We start from the raw sequence: 13,088 nt of genomic DNA, 5'->3' as shown, positions 1-13,088 counted from the left end.
GAGAAAATGATGGAGGTGGTGGAATGGGCAAGTATGGTCATGGCGGCAGAAAGGACAATGATGATGGTGGTGGAAAGGGCAATGATGGGGATGGTGGGGGAAGAGAAAATGATGTATATGGTGGAAAAAGCAAAGGAGGAAATGATGGAGGTGGTGGAATGGGAAATTATGTGGTGGTGGGGAGAAAGCAATGATAGTGGTGGTGGAGAAAGCAAAGATGGATGTGGTGAAGAGAGCAATGATGGGGTGGGGTAGAGGAAAATAATGGGCATATATGAGGAAACAGTACAGGAGAATGGGGTGCTTTATTGAGGAAACAGTACTGGGGAATCGGGGGCATGTATGAGGAAACAGTACAGGAGAATGGGGGCATATCTGAGGAAACAGTATGGGGGATGGGTGCAGACAGTATGAGGAGCGAACGGGGAATGTATGCGGACACAGTATGAGTAGAGATGTGAAAAATGTATGTGGACAGAGTACGGGGAGTGAGGGTGATGGGATGTGTGCAGACACAGTATAGGGAGTCAGGTGAGCAGGCAGTATAGAAAGTGAGTGGTAAATATATGAGGAGACAGTATGGTGAACAGGAGGGATGTGAGAGGAGACAGTATGGGGGAGAAAAGTGAGTGGGCACAGAATAGAAACTAAGTAGTGGGTTCATAGCATGGGGGGACAGTGTAAGGGCACAGCCAGGAGCGGACAGTTTACCAAGGAGGGGGGGTCTGATGAGAGAACAGTATAAATACTGGGCCCTATAGGGAGACACAGTGTGAGAGGACAGTGTGAAGAGGGGGCCGGTATGGAAAGGAGTGGTCAGTGTGAAGAGCATGTACCATAAGAGGGACAGTGTGGGGGTCATACTTTGTGCAGACAATATAGTGAGGGACAATTATTCATTCAGGAGCATTATAATAACACTTGTATCTTTAAGGGCATCATGTGGAGATTTTCTGCAAAAGAGCGGAGAAGATGGAGGTCTGCAGAGATGAGCTGTGGATGAGAAAACTCATCATGGGGTCTGGACAAGATGAAGAAAAGGAGAATGACTCCAGAGGCGACGTCATCTATCAGGTACCTGGATATAAATGTTATTTGTGATACTAAATAACTCTCATGTTTTTATTTATGTTAGGAGCATTAAAGGGGATGTCCAGGTTTGTGATGAGTCTGCAGTCATTCTTTGTGACTGCAGACTTCTGAGTTCTCACAGTGCGCACTGCACGCTGTCAGGATTCTCTCATGCTGGCGATTTACAGACATGCGGTCACGTGCTGACTAGACATGTGTGGCCTCACTCAATGAAAATAAACTGAGAGAGTCCGGGCAAGTCCAGTCGGAATGTGGTCAGAAGTAAACAAATCACATGCTTGCGCTTACATGACCGTCCACCGGCAAGGGAAAATCCTAAAAGTGTGCAGTTGTGAGAATTCAGAAGCTGCAATGTCAGGATTCAGCTCTGCAGGTTCCAGTACTCATCATTTGACACTTCACTCACATGCAACTTTCATACTTATGGTCCTGTGACAACGAGCTTCTCTTCTGCTTCTCTCAGTTTTTCACTGAATATTGAGAGCATTAGGGAGAGGAGCTCGTCGGGCCATGACTAAGTGTGCAAATCACATATGTCCTGGGATGGGGGGGGGGGCGCCAAAATGAATTCTTGCCCCGGGTGCCAGAAACCCTAGATACGCCTCTGGCAACAGCCAGCAGTATTGTCCTGGAGTGTATTGTAGCTAAAGTAGAAAATTAAAGCTGGTATTCCAAAAAGAAAAATAGACCTTTTAGATTAAAAGTGTAGAAAAAAAGGCCACTTTCCTTTACAAGATTGAATCGGACTAGAAAACATGTCCCAAAGAAAGCACCTGCAAATAGTTGTTGCATTCAGGTGGCCTGTGTATGCCTCAAATATTAGACTATTGGAACAAAGAAGAGAGCTTAAAACATTATTTTAAACAATGCACACATTGGTGGTAAACACTTGACCTTAAATTTCAGGATAAGGGAAGAGAGATTTCTGTTTTGAAAAAGGGGTGTCTTAAAATAAACGAATTACGTTTTCATTTACAGAAACAGGTCTTGCATTCAGAGTTTGGATTTAGCTGCAAAATCTGCAATGAGTGGTTTTCATACTACCCTTGCTTGCTGGCACTGTATGAAAAAAGCAACTATTAAAGGGAACCTGTCAGCTGAATTTGGCGGGACCGGTTTTTGTTCATATGGGCGGAGTTTTCGGGTGTTTGATTCACCCTTTCCTTACCCACTGGCTGCATGCTGGTTTCAATATTGGATTGAAGTTCATTCTCTGTCCTCCATAGTATACGCCTGCGCAAGGCAATCTTGCCTTGCGCACACGCAGTATGCTTTGCCCAACTGCGGGCAAAGCCGAAAAGCATTAGTGCGCATGCACCGGTGCACTATGTCCCGGAAAACAGCTAAATAGTTCCGGGACATAGTGAGCCGGCGCATGCACACTAAAGCTTTTCGGCTTTGCCCGCAGTTGGGCAAAGCATACTGTGTGTGCGCAAGGCAAGATTGCCTTGCGCAGGCGTGTACCACGGAGGACAGAGAATGAACTTCAATCCAATATTGCAGCCAGCATGCAGCCAGCGGGTAAGGAAAGGGTGAATCAAACACCCAAAAACTCCGCCCATATGACCGAAAATCGGTCCCGCCAAATTCAGCTGACAGGTTTCCTTTAAGGTGTTGTGTTGCTGCAGTATGTCACAGATAGTCAAACACTGTGTGAGTGGTGATGATGAGACTTCTACAGTATATCACTTGAATCATGGATTTCTATTTATTTACAGACTGAGACTATCATTCGCATTTTTAATCTGGTACATCAACACTGAAGTATTGCACCGTAACCACATAAGGCCTTTTTCAATTCCTATGCTGTATGCTCTTAGTTCCTACATTTACACAGTACAAACATAAAATGGCATTCCTTTGTCCTATGCCAGCCTCTATATTTAAACTGCTTGTCCGTAGCATAACTATCAATGGGCAGAGGGGTGGTCGCACCGTGCCCCTGACTTCTAGAGGAGCACCACCCCTAATTGTATCGGCTTGGGCAGCCATGGGCTCTAAGCAGTACTGCTCTCCATTCTGGAGGTTGCAGGCTGCTGGAGGATTGTGGAGTGTAAAACAGCAGATCGCAGAGGAAGCAACCTGATGACGTCATCAGGCCGCAACATGCACAAGATATCAAAATCCCGGTGTGATGACATTACCACATTAGTCTACCCGGGACCTGTCGCTGTCTGATGCTGGACTTGCTGGGGTTAGTTATGTTTATGAAGTTCATTTTTTTAATTTAGTATTTTGTGAGGGCCATTATTTGTGAGGGATGTAAAGGGGGCCCGCATACAGAGTGGGGTCTACCAAGGTTGGCCATCATGCATAGTAGGGGTTGCTAAGGGGCCTTCAAACACCATGGGGGCTGCTAAAGGGGCTATGATAGAGCGTGGGAGCTACTAAAAGATCCCTCATACAAAGTGGGGGCTACGAAGGGGGCCAAAATACAGTGTGGGTGCTACTAAGGGCTATCATACAGAGTGGGGAATACTAAGGAAGGACATCATACAAAGTGGGATCTACTAAGGGGGCCATGATACTGTATGGAACAACTTTGAAGGCCATCAAACAATTTGTAGACTACTGTGGGGACCATCTTGCAATGAAGAAGCAATTATACACTGTGGGGACTAATGTGGAACCATCGTACAGTGTGGTGGTTGATACAGTGGGGGGCTACTGTGAGGCCATAATATAGTGTATGTGCTACTGTGGGGTCATTATACAGTGTGGGGGCTACTAAAGGATCATTATACATTGTCAGAACTACTGTGGGGTCTTCACACAATGTGAGGGTTACTGTGGGGGCCTATAATACAGTTGGGGGGATTACACTCTGTAGAGGGGATCTGTGGGGATATCATACTGTGTTTAAGGATCTGTGGAGACATCATACTGTATAGAGGGGAGCTATGGCCCATAACACTGTGCATATGGGAACTGTGGGGACATCATACTTTGTAGAGGAGAGCTGTTGGTTTATTACACTGCGTAGAGAGTAAAGTTGGCATTATACTGTGTATATGTTAGCTATGGGGATATCATACAGTATAGAGAGTGGGCCCATCACACTGTGTGCTGGGGAGCTGTACATGGAAGGACATTAATAAAAGTTAAGATGAAACACATTGTTTTAGGGGCAAACAGGGTATTGTGCCTGTCAAAGGTGCATACATGGGGTGTTATTCCTCTCTAGGGGCAAAACATGGGCTCTGTGTACTAGCACTCTTGCACAGGATATAAAATATATTCTAGGGGTCAGTTTTACCATCTAGAGGAAACAAATGAGGCATTTTACTTTCTAACAGACAGAATGGTGGGCATTATTATGAGGGGCAATAAGAGGAGCGCTGTTTCTGTACCATAGAGCAGGTGCAGTAATAGAGACATATATGGCAGCAGCTACTCAGCATTGGGGTATCAGCAGGATGAGGAGTTGATGTAGATTGGGAATAGATGATGATGGTGCCGGAAATGTGAGAAATCAAATGTGTCTTTGTTGTAAACTCTGCAGATTGGTTTGGCTGGAGAAGTTGTCATATGAGTTTGGGCCAGATGGAAAAGACAGGAAAAATGAATGACTCCATCATAAAAAAACATCAGCTTTAGCTCACAATCTATAACTGTACTGCAGTCACTTTTATGTTCTGCAGGACTAGTATCTACTACTATATGGTTACCCTATGGTGGTAATATTGGCGTTTCTCTTTGTATAGTGATTTATTTTCATTAACAGCATGTTCATCTCCCCTTACACCCACTTATCCACTATTACACTATTATGGGTGTGTCATTTTAGTTGCAAACATGATTACCTGGTGAGGGGCCTACTCAGACTGCCTGCCCTTAGCTGAACCAAGATAGGCCACTGCTGCTTGTGATAGCCCCTCTGATGGGCTGCGCTACATCACTTCATCAGATTGCTTCAGGACAGTATGAGGATGTCCACGCTGCCATACCTGATGACATTAGACCACTCACTGAGTGTTTACAGCATGTGTGAAATGGAGTCACTGAATTAAATTAATCTGCTCCTCCCTACTTTTCTTGTTTGTGCTATTTAGTTGTGGCTTTTTTGCAGCAATTTGGTCATAAAGTCTGGCTTCAAGCAGTTTCTTCTGGACAGCTGATGTTGAGATGTATGTGCATCATTTATGAGGTCTTATGTTTTCTGAATTGCTGCCAAATTGTGTGGCTGAATATTTATCCTCTGCAGCCGAGGTAGTTCTCATCTTTTTTTGGGTCAGTCATCATTAGAGCCAAATTCATGGTAGTGATTGATAGTTTTCATGACTGCCCTGGTGGATAGCTTCAAGATTCTAGTAATTTTCCTGATCGACTGACCTGCATGTCTTCAAGTAATAACACTGGTCTACAAAGAAAAAAACATTTTCTGGCATGGACTTTAAGAGCAGTTTTAGACTAATTTGAGGGTGCTGAATTCAAATCTGATCTTATAATTTCTCTATCACATCACGTTTTGCGCTGTAGGTATATAGCCCATTTTCATGAATTCCATGATAAATATAAGTAGTGTATGAAAAGTGCCGGATTATACGGTTCAATAAGGTAAATTTAGTTTTCATTTAGTCTCCCAATAAATGTGAGAATATCTTTGTTTTCTTTGAACATGCATAATTCCCATTTGTTATGATAACACCCTTGTTTTCTGTGCTACTGGAACAGTAGAGCTACAGCAGAGCATTGGGTGAAAACTGAATGGCCTCAGCGACAGAGTTTGGCATCTGGCGATAAGAATGTCATCCATGATCCTCTAGTGGATAGGAAGGACATTGTCTTTCCTCCCTTACGCATAAAACTTGGATTGATGAAGCAGTTCGTCAAAGCTCTCAATCACAGTGGAGAATGCTTTAACTATATATGTTCAACTTTTCTTGGTCTTAATGAAGAGAAGAAAAAGGCTGAAATATTTGATCGACCTCAAATAAGAACACTTATGAGAGACACAAATTTTATCACATCAATGAATGAGACAGAAGAAAGCTTGGAATGCATTTTGTAATGTGGTGCAGAGTTTTCTAGGGAATAAGAAAGCAGACAACTATGAAGAGATTGTGGAAGAGCTACTAATGAGTCTGTGAAATCTTGGATGTAGAATGAGTATCAAGATTCACTATTTACACAGCCATTTGGACTTTTTTCCAGAGAACCTTAGGGATGTGAGCGAGGAACAAGGGGAGAGCTTTCATCAGGACATTAAAACAATGGAAGAACGGTATCAAGGTCGGTGGGACTCACATATGATGGCTGACTATTGCTGGAGCTTGATGAGAGACAACCCAGAAGCTGTAGATCACAGATCAGCCAAGAAAAGGAAGTTCAAATAACTGCCATTTGCCATTCATCTGTGTGCCATATATATGTGTTTTTATATTTTGTAGTTTAATTCTGTAAGTATATTTGATTTGCTGTACATAGACTTTGTAATCTTTGTCATTCCTTGATTAAAAATATACAAAATGTAGTATCGAAAATCATGTGTTTTTATCATAAAACATTAGGAGTAATTGTCATCAAAAATTTAAAATATCTCGAAATCCTGATGTGATAGCCAAAAACAGAGTTCATATTCGTAATCAGCAACCAAAATTGACTTAAAATATGTTTTAAAACCTTTTGCCAGAAATGCGTTGACCAGTGTCATAGACTGTTAATTCACTTTATGTAATTGAGTGGTTATTGCCATATTCTGGATTATTGTGGAATAGGGCTTAGCACTGAATGGAATTGTGTATCAGTATTGCCTCTACAAAACTCACCTGATGGTGGCAAAAAAACCTCTGAAGGCAGGTGATTACACTAATTAATTTTTAAAAATGCATAACTGTTCATGGAAGCCATTGGCGCTGACTACCTTACCTAATAAAGCTGCTTGAAAGAATGATGTGGTGGTGAAAAGCTGTCATCGAGGTCAAAAGGGGGTGCTTTGAGAAATCTAAGTTTCAACAGATACTTTTGTTTGTTTTACATGTGTTTCTGTACTCATTGATTCCATCCGTTCTTTTTGGATTGACTACCTTCAGTCTGAATCTACAATGTGCACATTCCAATTAAAATATGGAAAAGCACTGCATGAACAGGTGTGTCCAAACTATACATCAAAATGCTTTTTCTTCATCGTTATTGAAAAGGGAAATCCAATTAATTAAATTTGTTTTGAAAGGTAGTTGGATGCAGATACATGCGACTTTATAGTCTATGCAGTTGCATGCATTTGAAGCATATGGCTGACTAAAAGTGACAGTCTCCATTTATCCCCATCCCCATGTGTGGAAACTGCTTAGTCCATTAAGTATCCATGCAATGTAAAGGGGTACACAACACCACACTTGCACACCCCTTATAATCACATCTTGAGGAAAGATTTAATGACAAGCAGAGACCTTGAAATTGATATACAAGTCATAAGTTTTAATTTATAGCCTTAATTTATAATAACCTTGTAATTCCAGCTAAAAAATGTATTTTTCCATTTTCTACACATGATATAATTCTCTTGAGAACAGCCTTTAGCTTAACTATCCTAGTTTAATATCTAAAATCTAGCTGTGGATCCTACAGTATTACAACTTCTTGCTTTAATCAAGAGTATAATTGGAGATTCTTAGAAGTTAATGTGAAGTTTGCTTATCCTTATGTTCACACAAAATCTAACATAGTTTAGCAATCATAGAGGATTATTCATCCTAATCTACTAGTTGGCACCAATTTTAGTGATATGAATACAATTGGAAATAAAGCAAAAAAGTAAAACTATCATACTGTATAGCTAAAATTCATTTTTAGATTAAGAGCTTATAATAACAAGTAACTTGTTTAAATTGTGAGAATGTGTGGTTTAAGAGATAACCTCATGTTCACATTAAGATATACCCACAATAAATGTGTGGTTAAAGAGACTTTGAGATGCACCTCATAGTCATATGAAGTTATAGTGGGAAAAGCCATAACTTTCTCACTGTTCTTAGCCACATATTTGTATGTTGTGGTTAGAGAACTCTTAGAACTGTACCTATTAGAAAACCATATGTATGTGTTACAAACCACACATGCATATGGGAAGAAATACCACAAGTTACTACTGGATAAAGTCATCTCAAAACCACAAATTTAGCTAATACATGCAAAAACATACATTTCCATTGTCAAGCACTGAACATTTGGCCTCTAAGGTAAAATACTGTGGCACAAAAGCTAACAGTAAATTTAAATGTATAAATGTGGGTTTTGAGAATATAATCCTTGAATTGATTCATGATTAATCTTAATGAAGTTGTCTGGGGAGATATATTTTTTTTCTAGAAGGTTTCTAATCAGCTAGAAAAAAATAAATAAATGCTCACCTTACTGATCATGACATTTCAAATCGATTCTGTCCTGTCTCACAATGGCATCTTCTTCTGTTTATAGCGATAATATTCCATGATCTGTGACTGCTGCAGACAATCACTGGCTATAGTGGGTCACCACTGCTCTATACTTTCTCTACTTTTACAAAAAATGTTTTTAAGCAGCAGAGGGAAAGCTGACTGCTGAGAGCTGATGTTAATATTCTGGGAAAGGATCAATAGCCATAAAGGTTCCCAGAATATAAATATCAGATAACAGCTGTTTTCTTAGAATTTATTGATTATAGGGGAAACCCCCAAAATATTGACATGGGGTCCCCCTTATAATCAATAACCAGCAAAACTTATGCACACAGTTGTGGGCTAATATTAATTAATGGGCTAGGAAAGGACCATTAAAATTGGCCCCCTCTCAGAGTAAAACCATCAGCTCACAGCCGCCTCAGAAATGGTAAATCAATAAGATGCACCAAATCTGATGCTTAGCCTCACTCTTCCCACTACCGGTGGCAAGTGGGGTAATACTTGTGGAGTTGTCAGCTTTGTATTGGCAGCAGATATCAAGCCCAGTTGTTAGAAATAGAGAGGCATCTATAAGACATGCCCATTACTAGCCTCATAGATAGATTTTAAAAAAGACACAGCCAGAACAACATACTTTAATTGAAAGAAAGACACTGACACCTTGGTTTGAAATAAAAATAAAAACGCACAGTTATACTCACCTTTACACCTAATTGATTGAAGCCCATGTCCCCTGAAAAAACAGAAAATAATAAACAGCCATAATACTCAACATTTACGCCTAATTCACTGATGCTCATGTACCCTGGAAAAAAACAACAACTATACAACTCATCTGTCCGATGTGAGGATAATTCATTCTGTCCCATGAGGATACAGATGATTTGGAGAGCAGTCACATCAGTGATTGCTCTCCGCACCAGCTGGCTCCCACTGACACAGCAACGCAAATGCTCTTACAGTGTGTAGCGCTAAACTGTCATGAGAAAGTTCACCGGAAATCAAAGCTGATGAACCTGGATGACCTCACTTATGGCACCGCTCACTGCGTGAGAGCTTACTCTTACTCTCCTGTGTCAGTGTGAGCCAGTTGTCGGGGAGAGCGGTAACTGATGATTTATTTATTTTTAGCGCTCAGGTGCCAGCTGATGAACACTCCAATTAGTGGCAGTTGCTCTTGCTCTTATCAGGTGCCAGCTGATGAACACTCCCACTAATGGCGGCTGCTCTTGCTCTTATCAGGTGCCAGCTGATGAACACTCCCACTAGTGGCGGCTGCTCTTGCTCTTATCAGGTGCCAGCTGATGAACACTCCCAGTAGTGGCAGCTGCTCTTGCTCTTATCAGGGATAGCAGGAATAGGCTGATGAGAGTAGTACTTTCTCATCAGCCGATGCCTGTGACAGGCAGTAACCTTTTTACCACCTGTCACAGCTTCTGGCTCACATGCTGTCATCTGACAGCATGGGAACATAAGCTCTGACAGGTGGTAATGATCTTACCACCGATCAGAGCTGTCGGAGTTTCTCATGCTGTCATGCAGATGACAGCGTGGGAAACATCTGATGTTTGGTGTGCCGAACCTAAACAGTAACATGGACTTCCAGGAGAAGTCCATGTTTTTGGTCTGTGCGCGAACCCTAGATGTTTGGTACAGACCCCAAACTTTACTGTTTGGGTTCGCCCATATCTTCTCATGATACGTAATTTTCCCCCAAAAGATGGATGGTAACAGTGCAGGATTTCTGTACGAAAAAAAAAACAAAGAAAAAAAACAGGCATATACTCCAAAGCGAGTTAGGACAAATAAAGCATCAAGGCTACAAGACTGTGTTTAATTTATACTGTATTTTACTCATATTTTGATAAAATGACAGTGAAACTTTAAAGTACAGTATAAAGGTTTTGAAAAAGAAAATATACGTACAAATCAAATCCTTATGCCAGTTATGAACATGAAAATAGAGGTTAAAGGGAATCTATCACCAGGTTTTTGCTACCTCATCTGAGAGCAGCATCATGCAACATAAGAAGCTCCTGATTCCAACAATATACAATATCATTTAGTTTACTGGCTGCAGCAGTTGAAGTTGAACCCTTGATTCTGTGGTTGGCGTCTCTATCTGCTGAGCCACAGCAGATACACATTTTCTTTGGGTGTTTTACTTCTGCTAACTTTTTATGTGTCTGTTTTGGGTAATAGGTGTTTTTCATTTACTCTGTTTGTTTGCCCTATCACCTTTCGGGTGCAGCTTTATTTACTTTCACTGCTGGTGTTTCCTGCTGATAATAGACATTGTTGGATTCAGTCACTTTGCTGTAGTTTATGTTGGTTTCAGCTGTTTGCTACTCTATTGATACTAGAAGCTGCTAAGGACATGGAGAGTAAACCGTTGTCAAATAGGGGCACCACTGCGCTATCTTATGGTGTCATCCTCCGTGGTAAGGCATCAACAGACCAGGGTCAGAGATGGATTTTCCTAGTCTGAACAGGGATCTGTCAGGTTCAGGTATTAGTCTCCCTGGTTTGTACGCTCCTTATGTGAAGGTGCTTTAGCAGTCATAACAAACACAATCAGAGTTTTTGTTGTAGCGTGAAGCAGTGCTCAGAAAGCTGACCCCACCCACACCACAGCTTTCTGTGCATACTGTCTATTGACAGTGAGCTGCTTATCAAAGGAATGGCATTGTCCGTTTAGCAGGCGTGTGAGCTATAGCCCTGGCAGTGATAATATCCTGGTGATAAAACATTCATTGTATGGAAACAACAGCATACAGTCTAATACAGTTGTGTTCAAAAGTTTACATACCCCAGCAGAAATTTTGCTTCCTTGCCTTTATTCAGAGACAATGAATGATAACACCAAAACGTTTTCTACACTCATGGTTAGTGGTTGCGTGAAGCCATTTATTTATTGTCAAGCTACTGATTTTTCTCTTTTTAAATCATAATGACAACCCAAAACATCCAAATAACCCTGATAAAAGTTCACATACTCTGGTGATTTTGGCCTGATAATATGCACAGAATTTGACACAAATGGGTTTGAAGGGCTACTAAAGGTAACATCCTCACCTGTGACCTGTTTGCTTGTAATCAGTGTGTGTGCATGAAAGTTGAGTGAGTTTCTGGGATCCAGATTGACTCTTGCATCTTTCATCCAATATATGGATATTATATACCATTTTTAAACTTTAATTATTAAAAGTTACATTTTAGTTATAGTCACACCCTGCTTATATATACAACTTTCGGACTGGTGGATTTATTTTTTGTCATATTATTTTGAGGGGCATGGCCGGCTTCCTAACCAAGGGGATTGATACTGAGTCTTGGGCGGTTGAAGCAAAGGAGGTCTTCTCTGATCGAAACTTTGTACAGCCCAAATATACGCCAACTTATAATAATGCCTTCAAAGAATTAACTAAGATCTATAAGAATCAAATCTGCAGTTGGTGGGAGGTACAAAGCCTAGATAACTACATTAAAGCTGGCATAGTACCCCGCCATTTACGGATTATGCTACTTCCGGGATTTAGATATAGAAATTCTAGTCTAAATGAACAGTGGGAAAAAGAGGCTACTCTCAGTTCACTGAGGTTTATGAACCTCCTCTTGGAGGAAGAAAAAAAAACACTGTCTACCCTGAATGAGAGCCTCAGAGAACAGATAGAAATTACTAAGAAGTTCTCTGCAGAGCCTGACTTTGCCTCAAAGGAGACGGTACTGCAGAACTCTGTGGAAAGATATCAGTTTCATTTAAAAGAGAGGAAACACCATAATTTTGTAAGGGATTTACAGGAATTTAAAGATAATAAAGCGTACCAACTCCCCCAAAATAGAGTGCCCAACAGGGTATATGAAACTGATATCTCGTCCACAGATACTGATATATCTGATTCTGATACACGTCCAAGAAATACAAGAGGAAAACGGAGGGGAAGGGGTAACCAAAGGGGACGCCCCAACGATAGATCTGGGGGGGCTCGTTTTTTAGATCGAGAATATTTCCTGAGGAACAGACCCAACCCCAACGGGAATTAGCACAATCTCAGGCCCCCCAAGTGATCAACCTCTCGTCAAGAAATTTAAATGATTCAGAGGTTGGGATCTTGAATAAAGGTCTTAATTTTATACCAACCTCTAATTTCCAATCATTTGAGAGTATTAAGGACGTACATCTCTTCACGAGAAAACTAAAGTGGAGAAAGTCCTTTATTAGAGAGGACAAACGGACGTGCAGAGACATGGATATACCAGATTCCCTACTAGCAGACGTTAGATTCTTATATGACTTGGCAGATTCTATCCCAGAAAATACGGGTAAAGGGCCCTTTAATAAATTCAAGAATAAGAGTAAAAAAATGCCCCCAATATTAAGTGATCGATCTGCAATAGATATCTTCGAAGAATTGGTTACTAGAGATTTGGAGAAATTGGAAAATAAATCAATAGAGGGAAAGTATAACTTGTCCAAATTGGAGATGGAAACCTGTTATGGTTCTCAATGGCAAGAGAACATAGCCCAGCAAACATACGAACTAGCTCTTGGAAGGATGGAAACTAAACTGACCATGAACTAAACCTGCCGCACAACTAACAGTAGCCGGGTAG

This window comes from Ranitomeya variabilis, chromosome 2 (assembly GCF_051348905.1).
Source record: "Ranitomeya variabilis isolate aRanVar5 chromosome 2, aRanVar5.hap1, whole genome shotgun sequence".
In the NCBI taxonomy this organism is placed as follows: domain Eukaryota; kingdom Metazoa; phylum Chordata; class Amphibia; order Anura; family Dendrobatidae; genus Ranitomeya; species Ranitomeya variabilis.
The sequence above is the reverse complement of the archived record's forward strand: the minus strand, read 5'-3'. Positions refer to the sequence as shown.